This window comes from Pelobates fuscus, chromosome 13 (genome assembly GCF_036172605.1).
Source record: "Pelobates fuscus isolate aPelFus1 chromosome 13, aPelFus1.pri, whole genome shotgun sequence".
Classification (NCBI taxonomy): Eukaryota; Metazoa; Chordata; class Amphibia; order Anura; family Pelobatidae; genus Pelobates; species Pelobates fuscus.
In genome coordinates, this window is record NC_086329.1 from 22531404 (window position 1) to 22555286 (window position 23883).

At 42.8% G+C, this 23883-nt stretch overlaps 1 protein-coding gene across 4 annotated transcripts in view; it reads right to left on the reverse strand.

The window, feature by feature from the left end:
- The window catches only part of CEP128 (centrosomal protein 128), a 188918-nt gene extending 165908 nt beyond the window's left edge, over positions 1–23010 (reverse strand). For 2 of the 4 annotated variants that reach the window (XM_063439720.1, XM_063439721.1), the window contains exon 1: positions 22937–23010. The gene's annotated coding sequence lies outside the window, so the exon portion shown is untranslated. The remainder of the gene's footprint in view (positions 1–22936) is intronic. The other 2 variants (XM_063439719.1, XM_063439718.1) reach the window with 1 other exon arrangement.
- Between the last annotated feature and the right edge of the window lie 873 nt (positions 23011–23883).

The following is a 23883-nucleotide window of genomic DNA, read 5'->3' on the forward strand; positions in this document are numbered from 1 at the left end:
TAAGGTAAAGAGAGATACAACGTAGATAATGGCCTTGACAGCAGGGCAAACAATCGTCAGTGTTCACAAAAAGTGTAATTTTTAAAGGCTTGCCAAAACTGGACCAAGACTATAAAACAAAATGATATTGGACATACATTCACTAGTACATGGTATAAATGGAAGAACTAGTGCACCTTAATAGAACATTTGTACCCCAGATCACTTCCTCTCAAAGCAGTGTCCTTGTCTCCTTAATCATACAAGGTAAAACTTTGCAGTTTGTGGAGAAACTACAATGTTTACAGTTAAAAGTTAACTCTTTCTCTAGTGCCACTAGAGGCACAGACCGAGTAAAACTCAGTCACGAGACGCAGGAGCCCCACAGAGTACCATTCAATGCTTTCCTATGAAAAAGGTTTCAATGCAAGCAGTGCTCGCGACGCATGCACGTTAGTTCACGAATGCTCCTCTACGAAAAGACCATGCTTAAAGACATCGGCCATTTTCTTAAATGAAAAACTAAAGACTACACTCAATGAGACATGAGAAAAGAGATTTCACATACATCAGTGAAAACAGTATTCACAGTAGAAACAATATAAATATGGAATTTCCTGCCTTGGAAATGTGTGCTCGCAGTATAAATAATTGCTAATATTTGGGCTTTTAAATTCTACACTTACCAAAGCAGGATATAAAATGGTGCCTGCATAACATTAGCGCAATCATCCAGGAAGAAACTGAATTGCAGTTATGAGGGAACAAAACTGTATGTTTCAACATTTTGTGTGATTTTTTTTTTTTTGTCTTTATGTGAATTAACACTAGCAAAAGTGATATGAGAACAGCTGAACGTAATGGACTAATTTAGCTAATTTACTGTGACTAAGACGAAGATCACATCACATCACATATTAGGTCAAGTAGAGATACGGGTAATTATAAAAGGTTCACAAACTTTCTCCAACCAATGTAGATGTCAACCAGAGAATATAGATGTCCACCTAGCGTGAATAATCTGTTTCTCTGCGTCTACAGCAGGCCCGAGAGGTCTTTGGAAATTAATTATCTGTACATTTCAACCTTAGCAATTCCTTTATTCTGATGTCTGCTTTAATCTCATGTCAGAATTCTGTGGACAGTAATGTAAACATTTACATTAATTGGAAAAGAGATTCAGTTTGTATTCCTGACATTACATGTAAAAAAAAATGATCTCATTTTATAGATGACAAAATCTGTGCAAAGCCAGTGAGCTCATGGATAACTACAGAGCTCCCTCATGTGGCCATATATTATATTGCTTTTAGAATGGTGGCCTGAAAAGGATAACTAGCCCAAAAAAGTGGTGCAGACCACTAGGTTCCTGTGCTCCTAAGATTCTCAGATCGATTACAATTATCCTCATTAGAAAAAGGGTCCATTGTTTTTCCTTAGAACAGCTTAAATCATTAATGGAATACTGTCATAGACAGATCTGTGTGTAAAATTATATTCAGGAGTCTAGAATTTTCCAGAAAGAGTCAGTGATGTTTAGCTCTTGAGATCAGGGAAGATATCTTATTCGATGATTAATGCTCACAACACCACTCAAATTTATTTAGCAGTGGGCAAGGAGGCATTATAATCCTGTGAAATTTGATCATGGAGGAACAGTGATGGTTAAATTTGTCTTGTAAAGTGACTTCATATTACTTAGAGAATGAAACAATGAAATCTAATGAGTTCCATGAGATGGACGTTTATATCTGTGGCGAAACCAACCTCGCCACTGTCCACTGGAGGAGCCTGGTTGCTCGCCTGCTCCCTTTGGACTATGGCCCTGCAGGTTAAACCTTTTATTTTCCCTGCAGAAAGGCTTATTCGTGCCTTTCTGCCAGGGTGTTCGTTAGATTCCAGCTACCGACGAAACTACCGAACGATGGACTACCTGGGAGCTGGAGTGTGCCGCCAATTGACTGCCCAGAAGCTGCGGTTAACTGCAGCTTAATTGACGACCGCTGGGTGGCCTTTGTTCGTTTGCAGAACACGTGGCAGCGGCCATTTTACAAGTCCCGAACGGCCAGCGGTGTTCAGCGCTCAAACTATGGAACTGAAAACGGACACTTATTTGCGCAAACACCGCTGAGCCGTCTGCCCCTGGTTCCTATTTGTGCTCGTGGGGTCGAACACCGGCTCATTTGGTACTTTGGATATGTGAATGTGTTACCCCAGATAGCTAAGCCATGGAGCCTATTCGTGTAACAAAAGACTATGTCAAAGACTTTGGCTCCATGGCGAACTGCATGTATGTGATCTGAGTGCCATTCGGTAGTAATGTGCGCTCAGATCTAATTATCTGGGGATATGTAGAATGTATATGTTTTATGTACTAAATGTATCAGTAGGTAATTTTATGTCTTTTACTGTCTTTTTGTCTGCCATGTGTGTAATGGAGTTTTGCCTCTGTCCTTGGAGATAATTGGATTACTTCCCAATTATCTCCAGGCCAGAGAGGAGGGATTGTAATGCATTGTGGGATTGTTTAAAGGTGTATGTCTGTGATTGGTCAATGTCCAATATGTTTCCCAATTTTCCATTTGGTCCCCTAGGGGAGTGTCCACCAGGTGGGAGACCTGCATAAAAGCCGGGCAGGTAGCCCCAGTAAAGGAGTTCCTGCTTAACCCTCAAAGTGAAGTGTCATCTCATTCTTGGGGGGGAATTTGATTGTATGCCGATTGCCAGGAGTGTAAGCTGTTCATAGGGCTTTTCCTGTTCGGCTGCTTCCAGTGTTCGTGTGTCTCTTGTTCAGGAGTTGGTGAATTCGTGCAGTTTGCAGTTCGGGAGATTGGTGCTTACAGTAGCTGCCAGTGCATCTGGAAAGGGGATTATCGCCTAAACGTTTTTTATCCTCTTGTGAGCGAAACGGTCCGTTACAATATCATTAACGATTCCTTGCAATGTTTACATTTGGTAACACACAGTGTTGTGCATGCTCGGAGTTTCTCTAAATGTAAACTGTCCTGTCTAGGGCCATAATTTTATTTAGTCCATCCAAGTCATGTCTGCCTTTGATAAATGTGGTTTCCAAATAGTTTCCCTGCAATACATTCCAACTTTGTGAAGATTGAGACATACAGTTTTTATTAGAACCGAGTCACAGAGGTGAATTGGTTTTGTGTTATTTTTTGATGCTGTATTCTTGTGACGTTAACCAATAAAAAAATAAAATCAATACTGTGTAGCGTCTTTACATCCCCAGTTTGTGAGCTATTGTCTATAATCTCTGCAAGTGCAGTTTTTCTTTGCTTTTTATTATGTTTAGACTGACACCCATTAGACTTTATTTGTGGGGCTGAAGCACCTGCAACTCATGCACTGACCATCCGACCTCAGTTAGTAGCCTAGTTTATCTTCAAAATCTCACAAGGGCAAACTGTCAGATTTCGGTTACAGCTACTACATGCCACTAATTGGTGATCAACTTAACAGGTTTTATCTTTTCTGCGTCATTAGTGATTGAGGTAGAGTTACTGAAAATAGGTAAAAGCACTTTTTTAAGTTCTATTTGTGTTATTTTGCATGCTTCCAATGCATTTTACTAAATCCTTTAGAGATTGCACAAGGGCTGCGTATAGAGCACTATACACAGTACACAGAGGTACCCAATAGTCTAGTTTGGGAGACAAAAATGTCTCCCCAATTGGGCCAAAACTAAAGTTCTTTCATGAAGAGCATGAATTTCTTTCTAGGCAGAGCTGGAGGGTGGCTAGAAACAAAATATAGGTTTCAAATTGTGTGAGTATATTTGGGAGTGTTTGAGAATGTAGTGCGTACCTGTGTGTGTCTACATATCTATGCATATTTGTGGCTAAAGTGTGTATTGTGCACTAGGAGTTCCAGAGATGGACCCACAGCAGTCCACTTTTATCTTGGACTGTATTAATTTTATATTGACCCACAACTATTTCTGGCTCGAGGGTACTTCAACTAAAATGAACAGCGAAGGGAACGAGATTTGCACCCAGTTATGCCAACTTTTTTGTGGAAAACTGGGAGGAAAATAACACCTGTAGTAATAACATCTACTTCGAAAATATTGTGCTCTAGAGGAGGTACATAGACGATGTCCTCATGATCTGGAAGAGAAAGCACCTTATCGGATTGCATAAAAAACTTATAAATACTAACCAATATGGTTTACAATTTACATCAAACATAAGTCAAAGTACAATGGATTTTTTTTTATATTGAAGATTTTAAGAGAGAGTAAGACTTTTTTTTTTTTTTTTTTTTTAAACCTACTGCTGGAAACAGTTTTATTCATTAAACAAGTTGATACTATCAAAAATGTCTACAAAATATCGCACATAACCAATGAGAATTAAACAAAACGGCTCAAAAGCTAAAGACTACCAACAACAAATCAAAAAATTAGAGGAGTTATTTGTAAATAAATAAAAACACAAAATTAAACACAACCACCCCCATTAGAACACTGTCTCTCATGAGGAAACAATTTCCCCGGAAATCAATGGCACTACCTTGTTTCTATTTCCTACTAGTGGTTGTACATTATCAGTCTTTGAGTTCTCATCAGCAGTTACTTTTCCATTATCTAGTCTTCTCTCTACGATTCTGCTTCCTTCTCCCACGGACTGTATGTGTTACATTACAAAGGTGATTCATATCGTAAATTGACTTTACAAAAGAGACTGTTCTTTGTCCCTGCAACATTCCACATTCTTGATGTAGTATTGGTCTCGATATTGGGTCACAGTATTTTACCTTGACATTGAAAGGTTTCTAAAAGATTTTACTAATGTGACCAATGTGTAACACCCTGCCTGACTACTGCAATACGCCAAGTTCTACAGAACAAAAATAAATTAATAATTCAGATACTAACAAACTGCACAGCTGTCGGATAAACCATCAGTTCCAAAAGCCAACCAACATGAATTTTGTCTAATTTTTGAATAATAAAAATATTGCTGTTCAGTAGTCCAAATCCTTTTGTGCCAGTAGGAAGATATTCCTCAATGTGCTCTATTGCTGAAGAACCTTCTCAAGAAAGGTTGGGAACAATAGGTCCTCCCATCATGCCATTATAACATGCACAGGAGAAATTGATCCACATAAAGCATAAATGTGATGATGGGCCATTGGAGAGCTAGCTCTATGAGACCAGACACCTTATTTGGGAAGATACACCATGCAGCTCAGGAGGTTTTTTTGTTTTTTTTAATCGAACAGATGCGTGTGACAGTGCAGTTAGGAAGAAACTTTTATCACAGTATATAAAACATTTTGGACAGTTCTCACAAGTTTAGCCATCTAATGTGATATTTTCTCTCTCTTTAGGAAAAGAAATGCCATCTATAATTTCTCTGAAACTGCTATGTTTACAGCTGTAGGGTTAACCCTAGATGGACCTGGCACCCAGACCACTTAATTGAGCTGAAGTGGTCTGGGTGTCTATAGTGGTCCTTTAACCCCTTAAGGACCAAACTTCTGGAATAAAAGGGAATCATGACATGTCACACATGTCATGTGTCCTTAAGGGGTTAACACAGAGTGAGGGTTACTGGCTTGTGTAATAGGCTGAAAGTGATCAGCCAACATGCTCAGCCAATCACTACTGCTCAGGCTTATGCCTCACCAAATAATGGATTTCATTTTAACACTATGCCTTAAAGGACCACTATAGTGCCAGGAAAACACACTTGTTTTCCTGGCACTATAGTGCCCTGAGGGTGCCCCCACCCTCAGGGTCTCACTCCAGCCGGGCTGGATGGAGAGGAAGGGGTTAAACACTTACATTTCTCCAGCGCTGGGCTCCCTCGGTGCTGGAGACTCTCCTCCTCCTTTCCCAGTCATCAGCTGACTGCGCATGCGCGGCAAGAGCTGCACGCACATTCAGCCAGTCTCATAGGAAAGCATTCTCAATGAGACAGCCACTAGAGGCTGGATTATCCCTAAAGTAAACATAACAGTTTCTCTGAAACTGCTATGTTTACAGCAGAAAGGGTTAATCCTAGGTGGACCTGGCATCCAGACCACTTCATTAAGTTGAAGTGGTCTGGGTGCCTATAGTGGTCCTTTAAGCCTATGACCTTGCTATTCAGAATTCTAAAAACTTGCTAAAAAATTGAAATAGATATGAATGCAGATAACTTGGGGTGCAATAAAAAGGTCAGAACAAGCAGTTACCCAGGTAAATAATATAATCTATGTCCCATTACATGGATTTGTATTCAACTTAATGCATTAGAGAGGTATGGTTTTGTTTTGGCAGAGTAGGATCATAGGCATCAAAATGTCTAATGAAGTTATTTTGCTATTTACTGGTGAAAACAAAAGCGACAGAGAAAGGTCCAATTTGGTAATAACTGATAAAACACAACTTTGTGTGAATTTAAGCATCTCAGAAATACAGCCTTTTTTCCTCCATATCTGGTGGTTCTTTAAATACATGTATACATACACTACATGTCAGTATAATTTGGCCTTTCCAGTGAAACACTGGGCTATTCACCAAGCTCTGAAAGTTGTGACTATAGCGGTGTTTTAGATTTTTTTTTTCAGATCAGCTTTTTTTGTCTCAGTTTTACAATTTGGATTTAATTTGCAAACATCCAGAGTTCAGTGAGTAACTGTCTACTTCCAGGGTTCGAGGCAGGTACCCCAATCTGAAATTACTCTGTGTCAGGACAAGTAGATTGGGATACAAGCTTTAGTCCCTGGGACAAGGTTTTTAAAATGTCCACAACCTGAACTAAGTGGACAGGAAATGTGAGTGGCAAGGAAAATTCTGATGATTTACTTGTCATTCTGGCTTTGTCTGGGAGATGCCATAGTGTGTATGAGGCAGGGTTTGTTTCTTTTAAAAAGGAACACAAACATGCATTCCTGGCCCTATAGTGTTAAAAACACTATTTAACTGTGATGTAATTCCAGTAAAATACAAGTTTAGCAGGCTAAGATTGCCACAAGGCATATGTATGTATATGTGTTTGTAGTATCAGTTGGTTAATTACACGTAGCTAAGATACTGTCATCACTGTACTGACCAGGTGCAGGAATGTAAGAACTGGAATTACGCGTCCCTCTCCTTTGTATCAGATGAGCCACGTGGTTAGACCGGATGGATGAGTTTAGACTCTATTCATTAAATAGGTTAAGGGTATGTGTGGGTGTAGTTAATTGTGGGAGGAGCTACAGTGCTATATAAGGAATGTACTCTATGTATTCAGTACTCAGACTTTGCTGTATTTTGGTGACGCTAGTCCCTCTGAGTCCCGATCGGTGATCCAATAAAGAATCTCTTCCTTCCTGAAGAAACCTGTGTCCATCTCTCTGTGCTTGGCTTCCGTCAGTTTCTCCGGTATCATTTGGTGCATTGGCCGGGAAGCTCATCGTTCAACGGTAGCTGAGAGGCAGAGGCGTGAGACGGTCTATCTTTGCCCACGTTCTCTACGGCTGCACCCCTGAACTTCTGCGTGGACCTCCCTTCGTCTCGGCGCCACTGGTCTGTTGTCCAGGAGATCATCGGCCTCTACGTGAGAAGTGCTGGGGTGTCCCCGTCGATGAGTGTGAACTCAGGTTCAGGAACGAGGAGGTAAGATAACTGCTGTTTTAGACGGCAGGACCCGCTAGGGGTATACCGATTGTGCGGTAGGCCCAAAGGGGTTTTTGAATCTGTATCTGCCCCCTCTGTCGGAGGGAAGGAGCGAAGGCGCACCGCTCGATCGAACGCTCTTTAGTCAGACCGTTTGATTTGGTTAGTCAGGCGGGGTCCTGGTGTAAGATAGCCCTAGCCGGACACCGGTGTCTTGTCTAGACTAGCGTTCTAGGGTGTATATTACGTTCGCTAGGTCGGAGGGACCGGGAGACTAAGCGGCGCCTGTGTAAATTCGGTTCGCTAGTTCTCATCCTATCTGGGCTAAGTGGGAAGGCGTGTAAATTTGGAACCCACTAGACTTTTGATAGTACGACTAAGAGGCGCCTGTGTAAATTCGGATCTCTAGCTCGTTGTATAGTGCGACTAAGAGGCGCCTGTGTAAATTCGGATCTCTAGCTCGCTATGTATATGTGGTGATTGGGCAGTGTGGCTAACCAAAACGGGTGTATATAGTTTTAGGTAGTCCATTCAAGGTACTGGCCAATAGTTTAGTTGGGAATTGTAAATGTGTTAACGATTGTTTTAGTAAAGTGTATATCTTGTTAGATAGCGCGAGCTCAGCCGTCTAGCGAGAGTGTTAATAGTGTGTTGCTGTATTATAGTGCACGGTACCATAACCCTGTATATTTACTGACATTATATAATAAGTACTAATCATTGTCGTCCATTGCATGTTTAACACCATAACCACTAATAATTGTATTGTGACCTTAACTTGTGCTTTGACCTATGCTAACCGTACTGTAACCGCTATTTGTAAAAGACGATGTTACTGGGGTGTGTTATAGACGGGTAATTCGTATATAGAGAATTATAGCGTGGGTGACTGTATAGTTACGCCAAAGGGCATAATATTGATTATATAGTGACTGGTGTAACAGCTGTGTGTGTACGGGAATTCCCTGAGTGTTTATTGTTATTGTGTACGTTTCACTTGGTAACCGTACCACGTGGTGCTGTTGCCAGAGGAAACGGGTGTGACTGTTGAATAGTACGCGTGTATAGTAATCGTTGTCGACGACGTTCCACTGTTAAATATGGGCGCGTCGCAGTCAACGATTCCGGATCCCTTAGGATGTATGGTTAAGAATTTTAAAAAGGGATTCAAAGTTTGTGATTTTGGGGTTAAGATGTCCCCTGTACGTTTGGTCACTTTGTGCACTAGGGAGTGGCCTACTTTGGTTGCGGCATGGCCGCCACGTGGCAGTTTGGATCCAACTCTGGTACAGCGCTTACACGTGGCTGTATCAGGTAGGCCTGAACTTTACGGCCAGTTTCCTTATATTGATTGTTGGAGACAGGCCGTAAATGACTCGCCAAAATGGCTCCGGACATGCCACGAGGAACAGTGTCGCCTCATGGTAGCTAGGACTTGTTCGTCCATTAGGGCTGGTGTTAGGCCCATTTTGGACACGCCCCCTGAGTCCGAGATCCCTTTGCCGCCCCCTTACTTTCCGGTAAGAGGAAGTGACGCAAATACAGGAAGTCCTGTAACCCTTCCCTCATTACCCTCATCCACTTCCGCTTCCTCCTCCAGTGCAGGATCCACCCCCCCTCGTACTAAATCCCCCCTTCCGGAACCAGATAGACCAACCTCCATTAGAAACGAATATCCTGATTTGGCGCCACTTCAGACTTCCGGTCAAGCTTCATCTAGCTCGGCCCGAAGTGTTCTATTTACCACCTTTTCCCAAAACCAACCTCCCACATCCCCATACCCTATCTCTCCCCGACCGGAACCCATGACTGACGCCCCTCCACGTAGCCCCATACAGACCCGACAGTTGACCGGTGCCCAACAATTGAGACACTATCAGATGCCTCTTCGTCTGAATCCCGGGTCAGCCTATATTAATGCCGCAGGTCAAATGGCACAAGCTGACCCTGTCTTCGTATATGTTCCCTTCACTACAACCGATCTTTTAAACTGGAAGACCCACAATTCCTCGTATACTGAGAAACCACAAGCCATGACTGATCTGTTCACCTCAATAGTACAGACGCATAATCCGACATGGGCTGATTGCCAGCAGTTACTAATGACTTTATTTAACAATGAGGAAAGGACAAGAATAAATCAAGCAGCCATTAAAGCATTAGAGGATAGAGCCCGTGCTTTGAACCAAGCTAATCCAGCAGCATGGGCCGCAACACATTATCCCAACACTGATCCCGATTGGAACGTAAATGGTGCTGATATGGTTCAACTCAGAGCCTATAGAGACGCTATAATTGCTGGCATGAAAGCCGGAGGAAAGAAGGCTATTAATATGTCAAAGACAGTTGAGGTGATTCAGAAAAGCGATGAAGCGCCCAGTGTCTTTTATGACCGATTATTGGAGGCGTACCGCTTGTACACCCCCTTTAATCCGGAAGACGCAGACAATTCCCGAATGGTTAACTCCGCCTTTGTCAGCCAAGCTTACGGAGATATTAAGCGCAAGCTACAAAAGTTAGAAGGGTTTGCAGGTATGTCAATCTCCCAACTAATGGAGGTAGCTAATAAGGTCTATATGAATAGGGAAACAGAAAGCAAGAAAGAGGAGGAGCGCAAGATGCGTAAAAAGGCTGATATGCTAGCGGTAGCGATCGCAGGCGTAGATAAACGGGGCCCAGATAGAGGCAATAATAGATGGAGTAGGGAGCCTTTGAGTAGGGATCAGTGTGCGTATTGCAAGGAAGAAGGGCATTGGAGGAACGAATGTCCGCAAAGAGAGCAGTACGAGAGAGACCAACCCAGGGCAGGCTACGGAAACTTTAGAGGCAGAGCGAGAGGTAGAGGAGGCCCCGGAGGGAGTAATGGTTATAGAGGGAGTAATGGGAACAGAGGAAGTGTTAGGGAAGACAGGTATATTCCAGCAGCGCAAAGGTCTCGCGATAGAGAAGGTAGGGACTTTGTAGGATTGGCTGACACGGTCATGGAGGACTATTGATACCGACCGGGCTCCATCCCCCTTGGTCGAGCGGAGCCTATGGTCGATGTATCAATAGGGGGGAAAAGGAGTGCGTTCATGATCGACACTGGTGCTGAACATTCAGTGGTGACTAATCTAGTTGCTCCTCCATCTGGAAGGACTATTACTGTGATAGGAGCAACTGGAAGAAGTGCTGAAAGACCGGTTCTTAAAAGTCGACTCTGTACATTGGGAGGCCACGTAGTAAAACACCAATTCCTTTATATGCCTGAATGTCCAGTCCAATTGCTGGGACGTGATATGCTATCCAAATTACAAGCGCAGATTACGTTCCTACCAGATGGAACAACATCTTTAAAGTTTAATGGACCTTCAGGTATTATGACTTTATCCGTACCAAAGGAAGAAGAGTGGCGACTTTATACAGTGTTGACTAGCCAAAACCCTAGGAGTGATGAGACATTGTTTAACATACCAGGAGTTTGGGCAGAGAACAACCCACCAGGACTGGCCCGCAATATTCCACCAATAAAAATTGAACTGAAACATGGGGTTTATCCAGTGAGCCTAAGACAATATCACATTCCGCAGAAGGCTAAGAAGAACATCCAATCCTATCTGGATAAGTTCATACGGTATGGTATCCTAAAATTCTGTACTTCCCCCTGGAACACCCCATTGCTGCCTGTTCAAAAGCCCGGCACAGATGAGTATCGACCTGTGCAGGACTTAAGAGCAGTCAATGATGCGGTTGTTAGCATACATCCAGTTGTACCCAATCCATATAACCTGCTTGCTTTAATTCCGGGCGGGGCTACTTACTTCACAGTCTTAGATCTCAAAGATGCCTTCTTTTGCCTCCGAATTGCCGCAGAAAGTCAATGTATTTTCGCTTTCCAATGGGAGAACGCTGTAACGGGCTCAAAACGCCAAATGACTTGGACAAGACTGCCCCAAGGGTTTAAAAATTCACCTACCCTATTTGGTTCAGCCCTAAGTCAAGATCTATTGGATTTCGAGTCCATCCCAGGAGAGTGTGTATTGTTACAATATGTAGATGACTTGTTGATAGCAGCAGTTACAAAAGAAATCTGTCAGCAAGCAACGCACGATCTACTACACATTCTCTGGAAGGCAGGATACAAGGTGTCTAGAAAGAAGGCTCAGTTGTGTTTGCCAACTGTCAAGTATCTAGGATTCCATATCTCTGAAGGTCAAAGAATTATGGGGCCAGAGAGAAAAGAAGCTGTCTGCCAAATACCAATACCCAAGAATAGAAGACAAGTGCGAGAATTCTTGGGGGCAGCAGGCTTCTGTAGGATATGGATTCCCAGCTATGCGATACTAGCAAAACCTCTGTACGCAGCTATCAAAGGTACAGAGCACGACCCCTTCCTATGGACCCAAGAACAGCAAACGGCATTTGAAGATGTGAAGAAGGCTTTGATGAGTGCCCCAGCATTAGGTCTACCTGATCACACACGACCATTCTACCTGTATGTACACGAGCAAAGAAGAATGGCTGTGGGAGTATTGACACAGTACTTGGGATCATGGCAAAGACCTGTTGCCTACATGTCTAAGCAACTGGATGCAGTGGCCAGCGGACTTCCACCTTGTCTAAGAGCCGTAGCTGCAGCCGCCCTGCTAGTAGCTGAAGCCGATAAACTCACTCTGGGTCAAGAACTTTATGTACGAGTCCCACATGCAGTACAGACGTTGTTGGATTACAAAGGAAATCATTGGTTTAGTAACAGCCGTATGACCAAGTATCAAGCAATGTTGTGTGAAAACCCAAGAGTGCATTTAGAGACTGTAAACACCTTAAATCCAGCTACCCTTTTGCCACAACCTACTGAAAGTCAACATGATTGTTTGGAAGTAATGGATGAAGTATTCTCAAGTAGACCAGATCTTCGTGATTTTCCCATCCAGAACCCCGATGTTCAATATTACACCGACGGCAGTAGTTATGTGAAAGAAGGGATCCGCTATGCAGGATATGCAGTGACAACAATAGACAAGGTGATAGAAGCTCGGCCACTGGCGAAAGGAACATCAGCACAAAAGGCAGAATTAATAGCACTAACACGAGCGTTACAATTGGCTGAAGGTTTAAGAGTAAATATCTATACGGACTCTAAGTATGCGTTTTTAACCACTCATGCCCACGGAGCTTTGTATAAAGAAAGAGGACTACTGAATTCAGAAGGCAAAGAAATCAAGTACGCAGCTGAAATCCTACAACTATTGGAAGCAGTGTGGGAGCCGAAAGAAGTCGGTATCATACATTGTCGAGCGCATCTGAGAGGAGATGGTGATGTAACCAAGGGAAATCGGATGGCAGATAGTGCAGCTAAGCGTGCTGCTGAATCAGGAAGACAGGAGTATGTAGGGCATATAGCTGCTCTTATACCAACTCCACTGTCCCAATGGACTCCAGTTTATACAGCTCAAGAAGAGGAGTGGTTAAAGACTGAACCGGGAAAGTATCTGGAGAACAAGTGGTATCAGCTAGAAGATGGAAGAATAGTTATACCAGCATCGCTAGCGGTAGAAATTGTCCAAAATTATCACAACGGGACACATTCTGGGAGAGACAGTACTGAAGAATCTCTTAGAAAACATTTCTACATACCAAGATTGTCCAACTTGACTCAGGCCATTGTACGCAGATGTGTAACGTGTGCTAAGAATAATGCAAGACAAGGACCAGTAAAGCCACCAGGAGTTCAGTTTATGGGGGGACTCCCCATGTCCGATCTACAAATAGACTTTACAGTGATGCCTAAATCGGGTGGACATCGTTACCTGCTGGTAATTGTGTGCACCTATTCAGGCTGGGTAGAAGCATGTCCTACTCGTACAGAGAAAGCAGGAGAAGTTGTGAGATTCCTGCTACGAGAAATAATACCCCGATATGGACTACCCTGTTCTATAGGATCGGACAATGGTCCAGCTTTTGTTCACCAGTGCCTACAACAACTGACTCATATGCTTGGTATAAAGTGGAGGCTTCATACTGCATATAGACCCCAGAGTTCTGGTAAGGTAGAGAGAATGAATAGAACTATAAAGAACCAGTTGGCTAAAATGTGTCAGGAAACCCAACTTAAGTGGAACGTTCTCTTACCCATAGCTTTATTGCGAATCCGCAGTACCCCTACCAGAAGGATGGGCCTCTCTCCTTTTGAAATCATGTATGGGCGACCACCTCCCGTACTTGGTAACTTAAGGGGGGACTTGAGTCAGTTGGGAGAAGGAATTACCCGGCAGCAGGTTGTAGAGTTGGGTAAGACTATGGAGGAGGTACAGAAATGGGTACAAGATAGATTACCTGTGAATATTTATCCCCCTGTTCATAGTTATCATCCAGGAGACCAAGTGTGGATTAAAGAGTGGAATAATGTACCGTTAGGGCCCAAGTGGAGAGGTCCTTATGTTGTTCTTTTGTCTACCCCTACAGCGATAAAAGTAGCAGAAGTGACTCCGTGGATACATCACTCCAGGGTTAAACCAGCAGCAGTCGATTCTTGGCAAGTTACAGCAGATCCAGAGAATCCCTGCAAGATCCGGTTAAAACGCACTACTCAGTCGGAGTAATGAGGAATTATTGTGGATTACAAATTTTATTGTTACAGGTGTGAGTGAGAAGGCCATAATAAAGCCTGTCCGCTTACCATCACATAGTGTATAAGCCAGGAAAGTCTCGAAGGGACACCTGTGAAGATGAGCAGAACTCCATTCCCTGCAGCCCCTCACATCCTGGAAGCTGAGGCGCCATCGCACGGACGAAGACTGAGGATGACGGCGAAAGATGTGCTTTTGATAGTGTTTATTTATATGTGTTTTTATATTCAGGAAGGTAGAGGTACCGACACTCCTAGCTGTGAGGTATGCATTAAGACTACGAGAACAGGTAACCATATTTCCCAAACCCTAATTTGGCATTCACAATACGAATGTAAAGGAGATGTATCGAGATGTAGATACTTAAATATAGATTATAGTGTGTGCCATTTAGGAGTAGGAGAACCTAAGTGCTTCAGTCCGGAGTATCAGCCTCGTACAATTTGGTTGACTCTCAGGAATGGAGATCCTCAGGGGACCCTAATTAATAAAACGGTGTTAGAATCCGTACATTCTTCGGGTGTTCTGCTATTTGATGCGTGTAAAGCGATATCGAGTGGTAGAAAGCCGTGGAATGTATGTGGGGATCTTAGATGGGAGAGGACGTATGGGTCTAACGATAAATATATTTGTCCCAGTAGCAAAAATAAATATGTAAGTCCTAGATGCCCAAATAGAGATTATAACTTTTGCCCATATTGGTCTTGTGTGGGGTGGGCAACTTGGGGACAGACAGTAGACAAAGACATGATAGTGACTAAGTTGCCGACTAGCCCTTATTGTAAGTCTATGGAATGCAACCCAGTCCATATACTCATTAATAACCCCGACAAGTTCTTAGATAAGTATGGAAATTTATTTGGGTTTCAAATATACGGGACGGGTTTAGATCCTGGGACATTATTGTTTATAGGAATAGAGACTGATACGGTATCCTCCCAGACTCATCAAGTATACCATTCCTTTTATGAAGAGATGAGCATAGATAATAAGATCCCCCATAACGCTAAAAAAACCTGTTCATTGATCTAGCTGAAAGTATTGCCGGTAGTCTTAATGTTACCAACTGCTATGTGTGTGGAGGTACTAACATGGGAGACCAATGGCCTTGGGAAGCAAAGGAGGTAATGTCCGGTTCTGAGGCAGTTGACCAATTAATATCTACACAAGCCGATTATCATATGAGTGTTAGAGGTAAATCTGAGTGGAGATTAAAGACCTCCATCATAGGTTATGTTTGCATAGCAAGGAAAGGAATAATGTATAATACTTCTGTAGGAGAATTAACTTGTCTAGGGCAAAAAGCTTATGATGATGATACAAAGAATACAACTTGGTGGTCGGCTTCAAATGTCTCAGAACCATCTAACCCGTTTGCTAGATATGCCAATTTAAAGGATGTGTGGTTTGATCTATCCATCACATCTACTTGGAGAGCCCCAGCAAATTTGTACTGGATCTGTGGTAAGAAAGCCTATTCGGAGCTGCCACAGGACTGGGAAGGGGCATGTGTGTTGGGTATGCTCAAACCATCCTTCTTCTTGTTACCGATTGAAACAGGTGAGACTTTAGGTGTTAAAGTGTATGATGTGAATCATAGGAAGAAAAGGGGACCCATAGAGATAGGCGCCTGGGAAGATGATGAATGGCCTCCCCAGCGTATTATAGATTACTATGGGCCAGCCACGTGGGCTGAGGATGGTACCTTTGGTTATAGAACCCCTATTTATATGCTCAACCGTATTATAAGATTACAGGCGGTGGTTGAGATTATCACAAATGAGACATCACAAGCGCTCAATCTTCTAGCGAAGCATAACACCAGGATGAGGACAGCAGTCTACCAAAATAGATTAGCCTTGGATTACCTTTTGGCAGTAGAGGGAGGTGTATGTGGGAAGTTTAACCTAAGTAATTGCTGTCTTCAAATAGATGACGAAGGGCAAGCAATAGCTGAGCTTACTAGCCATATGGTTAAACTAGCGCATGTGCCTACTCAGGTATGGAAAGGGTACAATCCAAGTAGTTGGTTTGGTAGCTGGTATGAGTGGTTTGGAGGGCTTAAGGCAGTGGTAGGTGGAGTCCTACTAATTTTAATGTTGTGTCTACTCCTGCCGTGTCTTATACCCTTAGTAGTTAGGTCTGTGCAAAGCCTGATAGGAACTATAGCAGAGAGGAAGGCTGCTGCACAGATAATGGCCATATATAAGTATAAGGCTTTAGATCAGGGAGAAACTATGCAGGAAGATGAGTGTTGAAAAGATTCACATCATAAGAAAAGTCTGGTCTGGTTCATGGTAACCTGAGGTATATGCAAACCAAGGTTAAGTGATGCCTCAAGTAATTGTGAAATATCAGAGGCATCAAAGGGGGGAATGTGATGTAATTCCAGTAAAATACAAGTTTAGCAGGCTAAGATTGCCACAAGGCATATGTATGTATATGTGTTTGTAGTATCAGTTGGTTAATTACACGTAGCTAAGATACTGTCATCACTGTACTGACCAGGTGCAGGAATGTAAGAACTGGAATTACGCGTCCCTCTCCTTTGTATCAGATGAGCCACGTGGTTAGACCGGATGGATGAGTTTAGACTCTATTCATTAAATAGGTTAAGGGTATGTGTGGGTGTAGTTAATTGTGGGAGGAGCTACAGTGCTATATAAGGAATGTACTCTATGTATTCAGTACTCAGACTTTGCTGTATTTTGGTGACGCTAGTCCCTCTGAGTCCCGATCGGTGATCCAATAAAGAATCTCTTCCTTCCTGAAGAAACCTGTGTCCATCTCTCTGTGCTTGGCTTCCGTCAGTTTCTCCGGTATCATAACCACCCCCCTCCCCACCTTAAAATATAGTAAAAACTCATTTTATTTCAAGAGCAGAATGGGTCTGTGATGCAAGACCATAATTTTTTGAAAGAGATAATCCCAGGAGAATAGCGTAACACTCCACAAGAAACACCAGCAATCCAGGATATGACATTTTACACCAAGCACCATAACCACTTTAGTGATTTGAGTTGTCTGGAGTCTGTATGTGCAGTGTTGCAGTACATATGCTACATATACAGACATTTTATGTTGCTCCACCACATGCAACGTCGTTCAGAAACTTGGAACAAGAGTTTTAGGTTGGTGCTCATCAATTCTGTGCATATAATACTGATCCTCTCTGTCAATGAATGAACTGCAAGACTGGCATCCACTTTTGCAGCTCTGCAGTTGGATGCGACCAAGCCAGCATTGTGGCAACCTAGGCACCCAGCAAAGAAAACCATTGAAAAATGATTGGTCCAATTACCAGGTGACTGTAGTGGTTATGATGCTTGGAAAACCCCTTCAAGTATTTCCAAAACCTGTTTCTAAGAGAAAACTGTCGTAACCTGGGACAATGTGAGAACAACTGGGATAGTGTGTCATGTCACAAAACATGCAAAATCTCCTAATGTTATTATGTTGGTTTCCTTCACATATTTTCTTCTGTTAAGAGAACATTACAGCATTAGAAATACAAACATTCCCTAACGCTATAGTGTTCCTCTGCTTACAGGTGGGCTGTGTTGTGCCTGTGCAGGCAGGAAGTGAAGCAGGGATAACCATATAGACCGATAGTTTGCAAACACTGTCTGCCCCAAGGTGCATGTATATATATAGCTGAAGGATCTTGACATGCTATAGGTAGAGATGATTTTTTTTGTTTTGTTTTGTTTACATATACTTCATTTAAAACAACACTTGATAAAAAAGTAAATAGTATATTAAAAAATAAAGTTTTGAGATGACAGTTACCCAATATTGTTGGAAATGGTGATTTTGTGTCAAGCCATCTGCTTCTGGGTCAGACCAATTTGAAAAGGGGTGTGCTGGAGGAACCAGCGTCTCAGTCCCTCTTGCTATTTTGCCGACGTAGTGATTAACACACATCAAATTTGATTTTTAACATTACTAATGCTTCAAAAGGCACGGCACACAAACTCAAGGCAACCAAACCGCTATACTGTGCTATTGTGATAATGTTGCTTAGACAACAGCTACAAAGTTTAAAATTATATCAATAATGGAGATGGAAAATAAATATTTTATACATAAATACACACACACACACACGGTCCAATATTTAGAAGCAAAGCCATATATTTGGTTTGTCGGGTGCCATTTAACTAGTTTCTTGGTGGAATGTTTTAGCTGGAATTTCTAGCTTATTAAAAAAAGGAGAATACAGAAAGCATAATTTTCCAGTTATCCTTCAAGATGTCGCCAAAAGTATATTAAACATGCTTGTTAAACACAGGTTTCCAGAAGAGGAAACATTAATAGGATGTTGGTCCCACCCCTGTAGCAATAACCGCAATTCATCTTAAAGGGACACTATAGGCACCCAGACCACTTTATCTCACTGAAGTAGTCTGGGTGCACTGTCCCAGGTCCCTTAACTCTGCAACTGTAATTATTGCAGTTACTGATAAAGGGAAATAATTACCCTGCAGTGTTAACTCCACCTCTAGTGGCTGTCTACCAGACGGCAACTTGAGGCGCTACTAGGTCCACTAAATGACGCTGGACGTCCTCACTGTTTGAATGAGGACACCCAGCGTCAGCTAAAACTCCATAGGAAAGCATTGATTCAGTTCTAATGTGATGGTGGAGGGACATTTGCACTGTAATCAGGTAAGTGACAAAAGGGGTTTTGTAAGCAGTTGTATTGAGGGGTCTCTAGAATTAAGGGGCTTAGACTAAATCAAGCAAAACAGACCATTATTCTGCTTCCAAGTTTCAGTTGACCAATGTAATCATACAGGTACCATACTAGTATATGCTAAAACAAGAGTTAACCATCAGACTGCCAGTTAGTGACATGTGAGTAAAAAATGTTCTAATACTCCAGAACCTAGCAGCAACAAGCTTAGTGCCACTCTAACTAATACTCTGTACTGAACATACTGATCATAGATTTCGGTGCAGCTCCTCCTTTATAGAAGCAAACTTGTGCCCAAAACAGTTCTCATACTCCCATTACTTCCTAAAACAGAGATGCTCTCTGAGCTAAGCATGGCGGTGCAGGGCTTAGCGCAGGTAGGCCAACAGAAATGCCTCTGTGCCCATGCCAGCGCCTTTGATCCTCGGAACTGGGTCGGGCTCTGTCAGCCAACAGGGGGGAACCTAATGCACATGCATGGAGAGCATGGGGCTTTTCAATACACTGGACACCCTCATGTAAAGAGTGAGGACATCCAGCGTTGTTTAAGAGTCAAATACTGTGAAATTGCAGGAAGCGTCCCCTTAGTGGTTGTCTGGTACACAGACACTGGAGGCAGTCTTTAAACTGCAATATAAACATTGCACTATAGACACCAGAATCACCACATTAAAGGACCACTATAGTGCCAGGAAAACACTTGTTTTCCTGGCACTATAGTGCCCTGAGGGTGCCCCCACCCTCAGGGACCCCCTCCCGCCAGGCTCTTAGATGAGGAAAGGGTGAAAAACTTACCTTTATTCCAGCGCCGGGCGGTGAGCTCTCCTCCTCCTCTCCGATCCTCCCTGTCGGCTGAATGCGCATGCGCGGCCAGAGCTGCACGCGCATTCAGCCGGTCTCAGGAAAGCATTTACAATGCTTTCCTATGGACGCTTGCGTGCTCACCGATTTTCACAGTGAGAATCACGCAAGCGCCTCTAGCGGCTGTCAGTGAGACAGCCACTAGAGGATTTGGAGGCTGGATTAACCCTATTATAAACATAGCAGTTTCTCTGAAACTGCTATGTTTATAAAAAAAAAAAAAAAAAGGGTTCATCCTAGAGGGATCTGGCACCCAAATCACTTCATTAAGCTGAAGTGGTCTGGGTGCCTAGAGTGGTCCATTAACCCCTTAAGGACACACGACATGTGTGACATGTCATGATTCCCTTTTATTCCAGAAGTTTGGTCCTTAAGGGGTTAAGCAGTGGTGGTTCTGCAGACTCTAGTCTGAGGGTTCCCATCAGACGCACATCGTAAGACAAATTACAGTCGGACAGGACCAGGGCACCATAATCTAACCACCAAGCTGTAGTGGTAATGGAGCCTGGAGTGTTTCTTTAAAAGGCACATGGCTATAACTCACTCCCCATATTCCCCGCAATCTCATTTTGTTTTCCATTTAAATTCTATTAAAAATTGGGCCTGAAAAATAATACAGCTAATTAATAATAAATCAGACAATAAAGCTGTAAAATACACTAACGTTGTGCTGATGCCTGGAGAATCCCTTTCATACACCTGTCGAAAACAGATGTGAGCTGCAATATCTACTAATTAAAAGAAACATACTTTAACCATTCAGTGTCTACTTGCCTACTGCCATCAGACTCTCCCCTAGTCTTCAATCATTTAAGAAGGGCCTTAAAACCCATCTCTTCAGGAAAGCATATGGCCTCCCAGAGTAATCTCTCCCTTACATACCTGTCTCTTGCTCTCTCCTATGGGACAGTGCTTTGCTCTCTCCTCCAGCTCTGCTTCACTCCTACTTGATATTTCCTATCCTAATGTTTCTAATACCCCACCTCCTATAGACTGTAAGCTCATTTGAGCAGGGTCCTCTTCAGCCTATTATTCTTGTAAGTTTTCTTGTAATTGTCCTATTTATTGTTACATCCCCCCTCTCAAAATATTGTAAAGCGATACGGAATCTGTTGGCGCTATATAAATGGTAATAATAATAATAATAATAATAATAATAACCAGTTAACTGGACAAAAAAAAAAAACCCACACACCTCATTGTATCTCCATACCAGAGACATCAGATCACATACCACGACTTAGAAGTGCAGGCAGCACAGGAGCCATGTTGTCTTGTTCTTGAACCACTGAGACCATTCATAAACAACTCATTGAAAAACACACAACGTTTTATTTAAATATCCTGATAAAAAGTTAGAAAAGACTCAATCTTTACCAATAAGCAATTATGAGATGCACCTTTACAGATTTCAATGGTGGTAAGATTGTATTTATTTAAATCCTCACACAGCTCATCTAAAAAGTGTTCACCGCCACACTGACTGATGATACACCTGCATTCAAGGAGAGATTACATTTTCCGCTGAGTTCTCTAGAATAGACTGGAGAACATACGACAGCGGTTTCATATAAATAAGAGGAAGTGTTACTTCCTCTCAACATGTTTCACAAGCCGTGATGTTATAGTTGCATTTCCGGTGACAAGAGAATATAATAGGACTAAACTAAACCACAAAAGCATTGTGCAAACTCCATTTTGTCCCACTTTAGAAACTGTGAATGAACGAATATAAACAAGACTGTGGAAGGAACAGAACCCAATAACCACTAATGTCATATCAAAAAAAATATATTAACAATACCCTCTAGTAACTCCTACATCCAATATTGAAGAGATAGGGAGTTTATCAATATATTAAAGCCCAATTAAGTGACAGCCATTTTATATACAGAGTCTTAGAGATTAATAACACCAACTTCACATACAGTATATGGGGAGTATTAAACATATATTAATAAGTGCACTGCAGCTTCCATCAGGCATATAAACAAGATATGTAGATATTTATTACAAGGTATTGAATCACAATGACTCTGGGCTGCCTCGAATAAAGCACAGGAAAACAATGAGAAGCCGGTTGATGAATGTGTAGCACAACCTATTGGCAAACGACATTGCTCAAGGGGTATTGGCAATATATTAAAAATCTTTATTCAAATGACTGCCATTTCCAATACACACACACAGGTCACTGGGATACTACCAATCTATCGATAAGCCCCATCTCCCATACGCACAGGTCACTGGGATACTACCAATCTCCCATACGCACAGGTCACTGGGATACTACCAATATATTGATAAGCCCCATCTCCCATACACACGGGTCACTGGGATACTACCAATATATTGATAAGCCCCATCTCCCATACACACGGGTCACTGGGATACTACCAATATATTGATAAGCCCCATCTCCCATACACACGGGTCACTGGGATACTACCAATATATTGATAAGCCCCATCTCCCATACACACGGGTCACTGGGATACTACCAATATATTGATAAGCCCCATCTCCCATACACACGGGTCACTGGGATACTACCAATATATTGATAAGCCTCATCTCCCATACACACGGGTCACTGGGATACTACCAATATATTGATATGCCCCATCTCCAATACACACAGGTCACTAGGATACTACCAATATATTGATAAGCCCCATCTCCAATACACACAGGTCACTAGGATACTACCAATATATTGATAAGCCCCATCTCCCATACACACGGGTCACTGGGATACTACCAATATATTGATATGCCCCATCTCCCATACGCACAGGTCACTAGGATACTACCAATATATTGATAAGCCCCATCTCCAATACACACAGGTCACTGGGATACTACCAATATATTGATAAGCCCCATCTCCAATACACACAGGTCACTGGGATACTACCAATATATTGATAAGCCCCATCTCCCATACACACGGGTCACTGGGATACTACCAATATATTGATAAGCCCCATCTCCAATACACACAGGTCACTAGGATACTACCAATATATTGATAAGCCCCATCTCCCATACACACGGGTCACTGGGATACTACTAATATATCGATAAGCCCCTGTGGTGACTCCCACGCCCTATACACATTAGATAAATAAATTAGCAATATTTCTATAGCTCTCAGCACTTGGTATTGTTACCCCTATCAGCACTTACCCGTTCCCAGCGCCCTGTGTCTCTTTCTCCCAGGCTTGAAGTGTCACTCTGCAGCTATGGTAACTTGAACCTGCCGCCCAGCTCAGGAAGCAGGAAATGGCAGGGAGAGAGAGCGCAGAGCGCGGGATCACGGGAAACGCAGTGCGCCCTGAAACGCTTATAATGGCCGGAACGTCCGCTACGACTACAGTTCCCGAAATGCATCGCTCGGGGCGGTACCCGCGACTGTGCGAGCTAGGGGCGGCAGGATTGGCGGGGTGAGCGAAGCCCCGCCCATTAGGTGTGCAGTAACTCTGTCATTGCTGGATGTGTGCACTCAGTACAAACTGTGTTTTCAGTCAGTTACTGTCACACCTAGCAACCTGCCAAAGGTGTGCTGGGACAAGCCCCTGGGGCAGGTGGAGAAGTAGCTGGGAATGTCTTAAAAAAAGAATGGTTTCTTACTGTCAATCAATAGGCTCCCAGCTACATAGGGTCATTTACTAAAGTGAGATCTCTAGCATGTAAGCTCATTGAGCAGGGCCCTCAACCCCCTCTGTTCCTGTATGTCCAGTGGTCTGATCTCAATTATGTGTCTGTTAGTCCACCCATTGTACAGCGCTACGGAATTTGTTGGCGCTATATAAATAATAAAATAATAATAACTGAAAGTGCATTCAAATTTAAAGGGGCACTCTAAATGAAGTTGTTATGGTGCCAGGAGGCCACCAGGCACTCATGCTTTAAGGGGTTAGAGGGACACTCCAGGTACCCAGACCACTTCTACCAATTGGAGTGGTCTGGGGGCCAACTCCCATCACCCATAACCCTGCCAGTGTAATGATTGCAGTTTTTATAAACTGCAATAATTACCTTGCAGGGTTAAGTCCTCCTCTAGTGGCTGTCTATCAGACAGCCTCTACAGGGACTTCCAGCTTCTTAAAACACGAAAAGTGTTTTAACCCCTT